Source organism: Alexandromys fortis, unplaced genomic scaffold (genome assembly GCF_014885135.2).
Source record: "Alexandromys fortis isolate MF-2015 unplaced genomic scaffold, M_Fortis_MF-2015_v1.1 scaffold_187, whole genome shotgun sequence".
Lineage (NCBI taxonomy): Eukaryota > Metazoa > Chordata > Mammalia > Rodentia > Cricetidae > Alexandromys > Alexandromys fortis.
The window spans coordinates 2853370-2868847 of NW_026068088.1; positions in this window are offsets into that span (position 1 = coordinate 2853370).

A 15478-nucleotide genomic window follows, 5' to 3' on the forward strand; every position below is an offset into this window, starting at 1 on the left:
TAAAAAAATTTATTTATTTATTTATTATGTATACAATATTCTGTCTGTGTGTATGCCTGCAGGCCAGAAGAGGGCACCAGACCTCATTACAGATGGTTGTGAGCCACCATGTGGTTGCTGGGAATTGAACTCAGGACCTTTGTAAGAGCAGGCAATGCTCTTAACCTCTGAGCCATCTCTCCAGCCCCAAAAGTAGAAAGTTTTGAGGCAGAAGATACCGACTGAGTTAGTTACTAAAAATCAGAGGAACAAACCTCCAGCTCTGGAGTGTTTTTTTGTTTTTTTGTTTTTTTTTTTCCCCGAGACAGGGTTTCTCTGTGGTTTTGGAGCCTGTCCTGGCACTAGCTCTTGTAGACCAGGCTGGCCTCGAACTCACAGAGATCTGCCTGCCTCTGCCTCCGGAGTGCTGGGATTAAAGGCGTGCACCACCACCGCCCGGCCAGCTCTGGAGTTTTGAAGACAGCTGACTCCAGGCACTCTGCTGATCCATTCCAGGCAGTGTGCCCCTGGAAGCTTACTGCTTAGGCTATTGGGGGAGAGCTGCAAAGTCCTCACTGACATTTGTGATATTCCAGAGATGAACAAGGATGGAGTCTGTAAACTCCAGGCAGCAATGGACTGCAGAAAAAAATACTCAGATATCCTGAGAAACAAAGGCTAGGGGGAGAATGACATGGAGAATGTGCAATTATAGAGACATTGGAACCAATGTAGACTGAGCTTTTCCAGGACCACACCCACCTACCCCCACTTAGCATAATTTACTATGGAGTTGAGAATGAAATGCTTTATGGAACTATTGTAATTTTAATTTTGTATGGCAAAGTAGATGGGTAAGAGTAAAAAACGACTAATCTAGATTCCAAAGGGATTATGAAGCAAATTTGGAATTATATAAATATGGAGAATATATACATTAAAAATTCATATCTCCCACCATTCTCTGCAAAAAAAATTTTGGGTAGAATAAGAATTAAGTACCTGGGGCTGGAGAGATGGCTCAGTGGTTAAGAGCATTGCCTTGTCTTCCAAAGGTCCTGAGTTCAATTCCCAGCAACCACATGGTCTGGTGCCCTCTTCTGGCCTGCAGGCATACACACAGACAGAATATTGTATACATAATAAATAAATTAAAAAAAGAATTAAGTACCTTAGAAAACAAAACAAATCCCACAAGATTATGCACTACATAGGAAAGACTAACAGACAGGATTTTGATTATGGATTAAAAAGAATTTTTTAAAACATTCATTTATTACATACATAGTGTTCCACACGTATATGTATATGTATATGTATATGTATATGACAGAAGACGGCATCAGATCTCACTACAGATGTGTATGAGCCATCATCTCTGAGTGTGGTTGTTAGAATTGAACTCATGACCGGTGGAAGAGCAGCCAGTGCTCTTTCCCTTTGAACCATTCCTCCAGACCTAGAAAGGAAGATTTAAAAGGCAGTTTTGAGAGTTTGGGAAGATGATTCAGTGGTAAAGAGTATTTCTTTACTGCTGGTCAACATTCTTTCAGGAATAGATTGATGCTGTCAGGAGCAATCATGTCTCATGTCAACAGAACCCTAAGTTATTTAAATGCTATGTCCTGCAGATTCTTGAAGTGGTTGAAGATTACCTATCTATACAGAGGACAATTTCTATGTATCTAAAGAACCTATATAGGTAATTAATATAACCTAACTATATATATAACAAAGATGAATAATTATTGACCTAAAATGCTTAATACCTAAGCATTTCATATCTTAGTCTAAAGACTAAGATTTCATATCAAAATATTAAACAATCTATAAACAACTGTGCAATAAATGAGGACAATGACCTCAAAATGTAAACAATGTAGAAGTATCTTGATTAAAGGTAGAAATATATAATGCAATATGATAACACATTCTAAAAATTGTATCAATATATAGAGGTAAAAACATGCATTATACAATCTGACAAAATAACTTTGCATAGGTATACAAATATTATAAATAGAAATAACAAAAATAATTTGAACTTGTATCAATATACAAAAAACTATACTAATATAAATTATTCATAAATAATGTTACACTATAAATTTCCATAAATAATAGTTTACAAATATTCACTCTGTTAATCACTATTATTATTATTATTGTGAATAAGCTCACACTAAATTACCTATTACCCCATTCAATACTCCCTCTTTTTTAAAAAAAAATCTCTGGATCTCTTAATCTCAGGGTCTTGGGTTCATGTTCCATGTTGGGTACCAGATGTTGGCAAAAGATACAAAATAATCTCACACTAGTTTGGAATTATAATAAAGGGTTATTTATTTAGAAGAGACTCACAGATCACTGTCCTAGAACAGAGTCCTCTGCACGAATGGGGAACCAGAACAAATCTAGCAGCCAGAAGCAAGAGCCAGAAACAAAAGAGCGAGTGCACATTTTAGAGCTGCCTTTATAGTAGAAGAGACCACACATAAGTAGGCTGATATCTTAAAGACTATTGGCCAATGGAGCTCCTGCAGCAGTAAGTTAGTGGTAATTGGGAAATATTATCTGAAAAAAATATTAAATACTCTTTTATTTGCATGTGTAATGCAGAAAAAACTCTGCTGAGAAAAGTGAAGAAACATACCCACAAAACAATTGTAGTAAACAGCCATGAGAATTGCACATATTTTAAAGAAAACATCTATTTGAAGATAATTTAAAAAGTATTTGAAAAACAAATTTTTTAATGACGATTACAAAACATAAGAAATAGAAAACCCAAGTTTGATCTTTGTGCTATTTGTAAAACCAGATTTTTTCTTGAAAATTGAGTCATTCGTTAGTAAGGATATATTAAAATCTGGTTTTACAAATAGCACAAAGATCAATCACCACTTATTTTAAACTGGGATGAAAGGATAATATTAAATTTAGANCTCTTTCAGCATCTAAATATCCAGGATCTCTTGACATTAACCCCACATCAGACAGAGGTCTGATCTTCAACATATACAAAGAACTCAAGAAATTAGACACCAAAAGATCACATAATCCAATAAAAAAAAATGGAGTACAAACCTAAACAGAGAACTCGCAACAGATGAATCTAAAATGGCTGAAAGACACTTAAGGAAATGTTCAATATCCTTAGTCATCAGAGAAATGCAAATCAAAACAACTCTGAGATTCCAAGAACAACTCTGAGATTCGTAAGAACGGCCAAGATCAAAAACACTGATGACAACTTATGCTGGAGAGGATGTGGGGTAAAGGGAAAACTTCTGCAATGCTAGTGGGAATGCAAGCTGGTACAACCCCTTTGGATGTCAGTGTGGCATTTTCTCCGGAAACTTGGAAACAACCTTTCTGAAGACCCAATAATACCACTTTTGGGTATATATCCAAAGGATGCTCAATGGTGCCACAAGGACATGTGCTCAACTATGTTCATAGCAGCATTGTTTGTGATAGCCAGAACCTGGAAACAACCTAAATGCCCCTCAATTGAAGGACAGATAAAAAAAATATGGTACATTTACACAATGGATTACTACACAGCAGAAAAAAATAACTACATCTTGAATTTTGCAGGAAAATGGAAGGAACTAGAAAACATTATTTTGAGTGAGGTAATCCAGACACAGAAAGACAATTATCACATTTACTTACTCACAGGTGGTTTTTAAACAGAGCAAAGAAAGCCAGCCTACAAACCACAGTCCCAGAGAATTAGACAGCAATGAGGACACTAAGAGAGACTTGTTTAGATATAATCTACATGGGAAGTAGAAAGTATAAAAAGATAAGATCTCCTGAGTAAATTGGGAGCATGGGACCTTGGGGGAGGATTAAGTGGGGGAGGGGAGAGGTATGGAGGGGAGCAGAGAAAAATGTAGAGCTCAATAAATATCATGGGAAAAAAGAGTAATGTCCCTTGCCAGGCATTTGATCTTGGGAAATCTCAAATCTTTTTGCTTTTCCCTGTTGTTCTAAAATTTATGCTTCTTCTCTCCAATAACACTTCCAGAGCTGCTGAGGTTCATTTTCTAGGACTGCTGAGATTAACTTAAGCCACTTGTGTGAGGTAGCCTTGTCACTTGAAGCCCAGGTTTTAACCATTTCTCTAACAAAGGGTAAATGTAGGCCATAAGCCATTATTGCTTGTTTAATTTCTTTTTGATCAGTCATAAAGATTGTTTCCCATGAAAATTCTTCAACTACCTTATGGTACTTAGTGCCAGGTGTTCTTTCTGAGGAGATCACGTGATAGGCAGTTAGAACTCTGGGCAAGCCATCCCAAAGTTTGGTACCTACTGATGAGGCTAAATTATGTCTTTGTACCTTTTGTCCCTGCTCACCAATTTCCATAAATTCCTCAATCTTGTCAAATCTTTTTACTACTGCCTTTTGTAAAGTCTGGATCTCCTGTCTGGTGTTCTGTTCTAATGTTCTCATTAAGGATTCCAAGGTATGAAGTCTGTTCAGTAAAGATAATGTCTCATCCTTGAACATAATTTTTATAGGGAAGATATTACCTCTTTTGAGAGACACCATATCTATCAATCTATCATAACTGCTCAATGGATTCTGATTAATACATTCAACAGTGTGAATTCTCTTAGACAATGTCTCAGCACCCTCTGTTATTGACTGTGTTTTGTCTGTCAAATTGGTCATATCCTTTTCCTGAGTACTTATTTTCCCTTTCAGCTGGTCATTAGCAATCTGTAAGGACTATCATTTCTAAAGGTGCCTCATTCATGGCTTTATTATGAAAATATTTTTTAAGGAGAAAATATAAAAGTCAAAGATAATTTGTAGAATCAAATATAAGGATGTAGAAGACAAATCACATAAACCTTCCATAATACAATTTATGGTGTAAGTAAAAAAGGATGTTGAACTCTTGCATCATTAAATTATCAGTATTCTTGTCTTTATAAATTATAAATCTGACATTATAAATCTCCCCTGTAATGTGTTTGAGTAGGTGCAATAACTGTTACTGGCCAGTAGGTGTCGCAGTTGCAGCCATGTGGCTGGCTGAACAGTTTGAATTGGTTTGAGCATGTTAGATGCTGAAAACTATGCTTAAATCAAAAGAAGTTATTCAGCTCAAATCATAGACTGTGTTCTCCACAGATATCCCTGACTGGGAGGCAGCAGCACAGGAACAGCAAAATAGCAATGCCAACAGAGACACCTGGGCAAGCCTGTTCCCTACTTCCACTTCCATGGTACACTGGGGAAGCTGGATCCAGAACAGCTACAAGAGGCCACTGAGGCCAAAGGCTGCTGCAGAGCCACAGTGCAGGGATGGTCAGTGCCCAAATACACCACATGAAGCCCGGTAGTGGCTGGCTGGAGCCTCAGGGGTTCTGAATCCCCAAGCCCCACGTTGGACACCAGCTATTGTCGGACAGGAGTCAAAGAATCCCAGGCTAACTCCAATAGAAACCAAAATTATATTTTCTTAATTATAATGGGCAAACTCCTGAAAAAAAAAAAAGAGAAGTCCAACCTCAGCTGTATAGTGCAGAAACCACAGAGAGAGCAAATTCTGGATGAGCCGGCATTTTTCTCAAAGTACCCAAAAGGCCATGCCCTAACCTAGTCCCACCTCTTAAAGATCATTGGCTGACAGAGGTTCCCCATCAGTCCTAACTAGTTCTCTATGTGTTGTGTATCAGGCTAGCCTAGAGATCACAGAGATCTGTCTCTGCCTCTTGGGTGCTGCTGAAGTTTCAAGTACATGCCACTATGCCTGTCTGAAATTGTAGTTAGTGTTTGGTTAGAAAGGAGACCCCAGTCCCCTGGAACTTCTATATCCAGAGTTTGGAATGTTTGGTCCCAGGTATCACCCCAGGCCCCCTGGCATCCATATATCCAAGGAGTCTGGAATGTTTGGTGGAAAGTTCCATTCCAAGGCCCCTCCCCTGTGAATTGCTGCAGTAGTCTTCTTTGTTTTCCTGGAGGGCAATCTAGGAGCTTTGGTATCCAATCAAACCTTAACTTTTTCTAATTTGGTTTGATTTGGTCTGATTTGGATTATTGCATTGGCAGAGAGGCTTATCGGGCCATAAAACTTTACAGTTGGAAAGGAAAAAAATGTAAAACAGATGCAAGTGATGGCCAAAGCTCAGCCTGACCTCAGTCCAGAGCTGTTTTTCTAGTTAATGCAGAGAAAGGAACCACAGGATCCAACCCATCAAACAGAAAGACATGAGAAACAAGATTATTCTGTGCATAAGTAGGTGTGGTTCAGGCTGTGTCCTGCTCTGAGTTTCACTAAATATTGTGTAAAGCACTGAGGTTTTAATGCTGTCCCTTTCCCTGAGAAACTCCATTTTCCAATCAGTCATTATTTTGAGGCTGGAGCATGTGCCCCTGGATAGACACCTGCCCTGCACCGTTTTCCTGGCACTACTCACCTGGCACAGATGGAGAGGTGACTTATTTCTAGGCTAGAGAAGACACCAGCCTATACATTTGTCAAAATAAGTTGGGAATTAAGGAGCACATTGGTATATTAAAAATATATCAGAAAAGAGCTGGACAGTGCTGACACAATTCTTTAATCTCAACAAATTGGGAAGCGAAGGCAGATGGATCTCTGTAAGTCTGAGAGCAGCCTGGTCTACAAAGCAAGTTCCAAGACAGCCAGGACAGCCAGGATTGTTACACAGAGAAATCCTGTTTACAAAAAAAAGGCTAACAATGTGGGAACTGCAGCCCCCGAGTTGATATCCCTGCCCCCATTTGAGGTGCTTATCTTCAAGGAAAACATAATAAATTCCCTCTGCTCCTGGAGCGGAGAAGGAAGGAATTTTAAGTGCATGGTGACCAGTCCTTGATCCCTGCCAGGGTCAGGTTACAGTCCCTTCGCAGCCCCCTCCTCATTTGGTGCCATGGTATAAAACCAGCCCAGCAGACAATAAAGGAAGAAGCTGTTCCACCTCAAGCTCGTGCTCTGTGTATTCATTCAACCTGGACACCCTCCGCCGAGACTCTTGGTTCCAGCCCGCGCTGGTGCGGCATAACAACAAAAAATTACTTTAGAAAAGTTGGGCCCAAGAACTTACTGCACTACATCTCCTTTGAGGCTATGCCCTATCTGCCAGCAACCTGGACCCTGGAAATCACAATGCCCCCATGCGGGTGGGTTCTCTATGCTACTCCATGGAGGTCTAGCCTCACCAACATTGGCAAGTGAAACTGTGCCAGCCTTCAAACTTCTCAGCCTTGCAGATGATTGATGCTGCCCAGACTTGGTAAACCCATAACCCTATCCAAGCCTAGGGTAAAGCTTCAGGTAGCAGGTAAGTCCATTACTTTTATTTTCGACACGGCAGCTACCTATTCTGTTCTAACATCTCACTTGGGCCTTACATTCCCTCATCAATTTCAGTTATGGGGGTAGATGGGACCTGTTCCTCCCCACTTAAAACTTTGCCACTGCCCTGCATTCTTGCAGGACAATTTTTCTCTCATTCTTTCTTAGTGATACCTACTTGCCCAGCACCTTTATTGGGTCAAGATATCTTTAGCTGCTTCCCCAAAGCTCTGTTCCACTTCTTAGAGCCCCTTTTTGACTCCACCCATCTCCAAGATTCTGTTTTACAGGTTCACTCCTCCTGTCAGACTTGTGAACAGGACAACCCACAGAAGGCTCTCCACATATGTCTGTCTCTACAACAGCTTCGTGGATACCAACCGGGTGAAGATTGGCAGGTTGATTTCATTCATATGCCTACTCATAAAAAACTTCTTTATCTCTTAACATTCATGGACACTTTTTTAAAATTTTATTTATTATATATACAGTGCTCTGCCTGTGTGTATCCCTGAAGGCCAGAAGAGGGCACCAAATATCATTACAGATGTGAGCCACCATGTGGTTGCTGGGAATTGAACTTAGGACCTTTGGAAGAGCAGCCACTCTCTGAGCCATCTCTCCAGCCCCTCATGGACACTTTTACAGGATAGATAGAAGCATTTCCAGCCTCCAGGAAAATGGCAGATGTGGTGGCTCAGGTACTCCTGAACAACATCATTCCTTGGTTTGGTGTCCCATGAACCATCCAGACGGACAATGGACTCATCAAACAACAACTAACCAAGTTCTCCGTTGAACTCAGGTTATCTTAGCCCTCCCTTCTCCCCATTGCCCTTACTCACCTCAGGGCCACCCCATGTTTTCCTATGGGCCTGAGCCCTTTTGAGCTGCTTTATGGCTGGCCCTTTCTCCTTAACCATCACCTCCCAGTTCAAACTCCACTGGCAGGGTACCTACCCTACCTCTCCCTTCTGAGGTCCCTTCTCCATTCACACACTGACAGTTGTCTACCTGCCCCACACCAGTAAACCCTAATGTTCCTAAACCTGCCCCACTCTCCCCGGGGACAGAGTACTCCTCAAACACCTAACTCCTAGGTCTCCTGAATCTTGATGGACAGGACCTCACATGGTAATCCTCACCACCCCCTCAGCTGCAAAGCTCTTGGGACACCCACGCTGGTACCATCTCTTCAGGTTCAAGGGGGTACCTACTCAGGACACTTGATCTGTCCAGAAGATAGGACCTTACTCTCTCCAGTTTTCCAAGATGCCACAATGAAGGGTGTAATGGTGTAAATGAATGCAGACAGATTGTAAAATTATATACAGCTTTAATGGGGAAATAGACTTACAGAATCACCATTCCCACGGAGACCAGGAAAGTAGAAGGGGCGGCTGTGAGCAAGCTCGCCAGATTTATAGGTAAACGTTAGCCCGAGGTGAACACACCCCCTAAGGGGCTGGACTTATCCCTACATCTCCCCCTTTTGTCTAAATAAGACAGAACTAAACCAAATACAACTATATACAATAATAACAAATAAATAAAACAAACAATATTGAGAATCAAAAGTTTTGCTAAACATTCTATCTCAAGGAGTCTAAATAATGTAGAGAGTAACTACAATTATATAATCTTCAACTCCATCAAAGATCCGAGAAGGCAATAAATATTACTTAACAAACGATCCAAATGTGTAACAATTGACAAAGACAACTGACTACCTGAGCAATCACCCAAAGTCTCGTTTGCAATGTTGAGTCAACCAACTTTGGCTAAGGCCTAACATAACTGACATACCATTATTAAAGGCAAGGAACTTTTCAAAACTATCTTACCCTGTCTTGGCAGGATATGACAGTCCTGTTGTATCCATTGATGCACGCTCTGTATCTTTGTCAGTGGTTGAGGTATGGGCTTTTCTTAACCCAAAGGCCAGTTCTGCCAAGAAGACAAGCTCCCAGTGGAGTGTCTTTGGTGCTCAACGTTCTCTCGGGAATAGAGCGGTGTTGCCAGGAGCAATTGTGTCTCACTATCACGAAACTCTGAGTTATATTAAAGGCCATATTCTACAGCTCTCCAAAGAGGTTGAAGATTATCTATCTATACTGAGTATAATCTCTATATATCTAAAGAACCTGATTAGTCTAATTACAAATGACAAACTTAGATGACTATTAATCTATATAATTCTCAATATCTATCTAACTTAAAGACTAAAACAATAAACAACTGTGCAATATATGAAGACAATGATCTTCATCTGTAAACAATGTCATTACATATCAAATGTAAACAATGTTATTACATAAATAGTATCAGAGGTAGAAATGTACATTGTGATATGGTAGATGTATCAATACAATATAAGCATATTCTTATACAAAAATAGAGGTAGGAACACTCACATTCAATATTCAATATGTCAATATACAGAAAACAGTACCAATACAATTTTCTAAAAACAGTAACTCACAAATACCAATCATCCCATCAAACCAGTTAATCCCCCCCCCTTTTTTTTTTTTCGAACATACCCCTAATTCCATAAAACATCTCCCCATCCCCTCAACCCCAAACCAACCACTAAAAGATGTCCCTAACCCTGAGGGCAAACTCTGTTGGGAGAGGGGACGTCGTCCTCTAAGATTGCTTCAAGCTGACATGGGGGCGATGTTCTCCTTAGGGGCTCCTGTGAAAGCAAATGATGGTAAAATTCCCAAATTAACCTTTGACCTAAGAAAATTATAACTAGTCCCTGAGCACTTTGAGAAGGTCCGGCCAGAGTGTTGTCAAAAATGTGCACCATTCGAAATTGTCTTGTGCAGTTGGTACCAAAAAACAGGTCTCATATTAGCGCGTAAAAAAGAGAAAAAGAAAAAAAATATTCATGACGTCATAAAAACCAGGTTGAGTTGATGTTGTGGGGCCCCATCTTCATCCTGGAAACTTCAAAAATTACTGTAGGGAAATTTGTTGCTTGTTATGGGAAATTTAAACATTAACAACAAGGACATATTCTGACATATAAAGAAAGACACAGATATGAGGAAAAGCAAAGAAAGTTTATCAAGTATATAATTATCCTCATTCTGTCCCATTTCATGGCTCCTGATCTGAGACAGAAACTCTGAGATATCTCTTATCAACAGGCTTGGAATTGAAGAGGGACTGAGCCATAGTCCAACTCCAAAACCAGCTCTACATATTTATAAAGAAGCGTTCAAAGAGAAAAAAGAAAATATATATATAATCAATACTTACTCATGTTACTGTTGAGTCTTAGTGGGTCGTAACTATTTTCCATCCATCAGTTATTAAATATTCAGGGTCCCTTAAATTCTTTGAAGATCAGTATTTTCCTGTGGAGATAAAAAAAAAAAAAAACCCTGCCCCCAACCTACCTGAATTCCTTACCATCAGTATGCTCGCCATCCTTGTGAATGAATTGTTATTTATCTTTTCCAAATGGCTTTTCTTCTTCATACCGAACCTTTATTAATTTTGACGGTATCCACAATTGTTCCTCACCTGTGGAGATAAGAGCAAAACCCCTTCCCCAACGCAGCACATCTCCTGGCTTCCATTGTGAGGTCAGCACATCCTTGAAATAAACTGGTTGATTTAGTTCAGTAGACTTTTCCATTATCCAATGTCTTTCTGCAGCCGTTGTCCCCTTCTCATTAGCGTTAAGAAAATTCAAGGTTAACAAAGCATTATGTAACCTATTTCTGGGGGTGTTTTCCACCCCTTTCTGTTTATTCAACATATCCTTTATAGTTCGATTTGATCTTTCTATGACTGCTTGACCTGTAGGATTGTATGGTATACCTGTAACATGCTTGATATTGTAATAGTCAAAAAACCGTTTCATTTTCCTAGAGGCATAAGCAGGACCATTATCTGTCTTTATTTGTGTAGGTATACCCATGATAGCCATGACTTCTAATAAATGAGTGATTACTGAATCAGCTTTTTCTGAACTTAAAGCAGTTGCCCACTGAAAGCCTGAATAAGTGTCAATGGTGTGGTGAACATACTTCAATTTGCCAAATTCTGCAAAGTGAAACACATCCATCTGCCAGATTTCATTCCTTTGGGTGCCCTTTGGATTAGCCCCTGCAGGCAGTGGCGTTTGGTTATAGAAAGAGCAAGTAGGGCATTTCTTTACAATCTCCTTAGCTTGTTGCCATGTGATAGAAAACTCTTTCTTCAAACCTTTGCTATTAACATGATGTTTTTTATGAAATTCAGAGGCTTGTAGCACACTACCAATCAATAATTGATCAATTTCTGCATTACCTTGTGCTAGAGGACCTGGCAGACCCGTATGGGATCGGATGTGTGTTATGTACATAGGGCAAAGCCTGTTCCTGATCAAATCTTGAACCTGGATAAACAATGAGGTTAGTTCTGTATCATCAGGTATAAATTCAGCAGTTTCAATATGTAAAATAACTCTTTCTGCGTATTGTGAATCAGTAACTATATTAATAGGTTCTCTAAAATCCCTTAGCACCATAAGAATGGCATATAATTCTGCCTTCTGGACAGAATCATAAGGACTTTGTTCCACCTTACCCAAGTCTTCCGATTTGTAACCTGCCTTCCCTGTTTTATTGGCATCAGTATAGAATGTACGGGCTCCAGTTATTGGAGCATCACGGACGATTCGAGGAAGGATCCAAGAAGTTCTCTTTATGAAGTTAAGCCTCTTGCTTTTTGGATAGTTGTTATTAATGTCTCCCAAAAAATTAGCACAAGCTCTTTGCCATGTTTCATTATCTTCCCATAATTTCTTTAGTTCATCAGCAGTGAAAGGCACTATAATTTCTGCTGGGTCTATGCCTGCTAGTTGACGAAGTCTCAGCTTGCCTTTTATAATTAACTCAGAGACTTTTTCCACATAAGTTTTCAGTTTTTTACTTGGTTTATGTGGTAAAAAGATCCATTCCAAGATAATATCATCTCTCTGCATTAAAATTCCTGTAGGAGAAATTTTGGATGGTAATATGACGAGAATACAATCGAGCTCTGGATTCACCCTGTCCACATGTGCCTGTTGTAATTTTTCCTCAATTATTGTCAGTTCCTTTTCTGCTTCAGCTGTTAATTCTCTGGGACTGTTTAAGTCTTTATCACCTTCCAAGGTTTTGTTCAAATGAATTATTAGATCAGGTGTTATCCCAACAGCTGGTCGTAGACTGGAAATGTCTCCTAACAGTCTTTGAAAGTCATTAAGAGTCTGTAGGCGATCTCTCCTAATTTGTGCCTTTTGTGTCTTAATTTTTTGCAAACCTATTTTATAACCTAAATAATTAACAGAATCTCCCTTCTGTATCTTCTCAGGAGCAATTTGCAATCCCCATTTAGGTAAAAGTATCTTTATTTCTTCAAACAGTCTGTTCAAGGTATCCATGTTTGAATCGGATAACAAGATGTCGTCCATGTAGTGGTATATTATAGATTTGGGAAATTTCTTGCGTATTATTTGCAATGGTTGGTTCACAAAATATTGGCACAAGGAGGGGCTATTTAACATACCCTGGGGGAGGACGGCCCAGTGGTACCTCTTGGAAGGTTGAGAATTGTTGTAAGTAGGCACCGTGAAGGCAAATTTTTCTCTATCTTCTTTTTGTAAAGGTATGGTGAAAAAACAATCCTTTAAATCAATAACTATAAGAGGCCATCCTTTTGGTAATAAAGAGGGCAAAGGGATTCCAGATTGCAGAGGACCCATAGGTTGAATAACCTTGTTGATAGCTCTGAGATCTGTCACCATTCTCCATTTACCTGATTTTTTCTTAACCACAAATACAGGAGAATTCCAAGGGCTGGTAGATTCTTCTATATGTCCAGCATCTAATTGCTCTTGTACCAGCTGTTCTAAAGCCTGTAACTTTTCCTCAGCTAGAGGCCATTGCTTTGTCCATATTGGTTTCTCAGTCAACCATTTTAGAGGCAAGGCTGTTGGTATCTCTGAAGGGGCTTCAATTACTTGTTCTTGTATGGCCCGAATGGCCGGTTTTCTCCGTTTGTAATATCTTTTAATATTATTCTCAGAAATATAGGCTCTAGAAGTAGCAGGAATGTTAATTTGGGTATTCCATTGTTGTAATAGGTCACGACCCCATAAATTCATTGCAATATTGGCTACATATGGCCTTAATTTTCCTATTTGTCCCTCAGGCCCTATACATTCAACCCATCTTGTGCTCTGTCTTACTCGAGATAGGGTTCCAATTCCCAGGAGCTGAACATTTACATTCTGAAGAGGCCAATACGGATGCCAAGATTCTGGGGTAATGATACTTACATCAGCACCTGTGTCCAGCAGGCCAGTAATAAAAATGCCATTTACACACACTCTCAGCTTAGGTCTTTGATCATTTATAGAAGTTTGCCAAAACACACGTAACTCATCTTTCTGCTCATTATCGTTTGTAACAGTAGGCATGAGGTTTCCTAATTGTCCTGACGAGGCACGTTCTCTGCAGAAACTGGAAATGACTGAACCATGTTTGCCATGGGGGCCTGTGAGGCCCCCCCTCTCACGTTTCCCGTCTGTATCAGGTTGCCTTGTCTATCTCTTGTAGACCTGCATTCATTCGTCCAATGTCTACCTTTTCCACATCTTCTACATAAACCTGAAGGCTGAGTCCTCCTATTTCTGTTATTTCTAGAAGATGCATTATTATTATTTCTGAAGATCCGTTGTTTACAATTCCTTTTCATATGACCCATTTTGCCACAATTAAAATATTTGGTATTCTGGTGTCTCCTTTTACCATTGGAAATTGCTTCTTCTACCCATGCTTCAGTGACATAATCAAATGTATCAACATTCAGTGTATGCAAGACCCATTCTTCCAAGGGCGCTGATCTGAGCTTTAAAGGCCCCAAAATCCTTTTCATTCCACATTTGCATTTTCATAAGCCAAAGACTCAATCATTATATGTCTTGCTTCTGGGTCTGATATCCCTATTTGTAGAGCCTTAGTTAGTCTTTGTAAAAAGTCACTAAAGGGTTCTCTCTGACCCTGTTTAACTCCAACAAATGATTCCATTCTCTGTCCTGGGTCTTGTACCCTATCCCAAGCCCTTAAGGCTGCTGTAGTACACATGGAAAGTATGTTTTCATCCAAATTAGCTTTTTCCTGAGGGTCGGAAAAGAGCCCTTCACCTAGAATTTTATTTAGGAAAATGTCAATTCCCTTCACTTTTTCCTCCTGTTCCAAACGTCTAGCCTCTTGCCTGAATAAGCATTTCCATTTCGATTGCGGTCCACTCTCAAGTACCGCAGAGCTCAGCTGGAGCCAGTCCGAGGAGATTGCTCTGCTTGTCATGGCCAAGATTTTAGCATCTCTTTAACAAAAGAGGCGTGCATCCCAAAAGTCATGACAGCCTGTTAATTTCTTTGAGATCATTCATACGGACAGGCTCCCACATATCTTCCTTGATGACCATAGTGTTTCTGGAACCAATCACCTTCTCTGTTGTTATTACTGGAAAGGCAGGTAGAGCTGTAGGTAGAGCTTTGTGGAAATTGTCCTGGAGAGCTTTACCCACAGATATAGTTAAAATTTGCCTTTCTACCGTTTGTTCTTCTTCATCAGAATTTAGAAATTCCTCAATCTTTTCAATTCTATTAACCATTGCCTTCTGCAATGTCTGAATCTCCTGTCCAGAATTATGTTCCAAAGCCTTCATTGAGAATTCTAAAGTATGAAGTTTGTTCGTTAGAGATAACATCTCATCTTTGGACATAATTTTTATGGAATAAACCGTGCCTTCTTGTATTGACAATCTTTCCGCCAATCTGTCATAAGCTTTAGACAAAATCCGATTGTCACATTAAGCAGTTTTGATTCTCTCAGTTAATATTTCAGTTCCTACAGAACGGGACTGAAGCTTACGATCCAAATCAGCTGTTCCCTCTTTCATAGTAATGTGTTTCTCCTTAATATCAGCCACTAATGTTTCAGTTCCTATAGAAAGGGACTGAAGCCTATGATCCAAATCAGCTGTTCCCTCTTCCATAGTAATGAATTTCTCCTTAATATCAGCCAATAACGTTTCAGTTCCTACAGAAAGGGACTGAAGCTTACGATCCAAATCAGTTGTTCCCTCTTCCATAGTAATGAATTT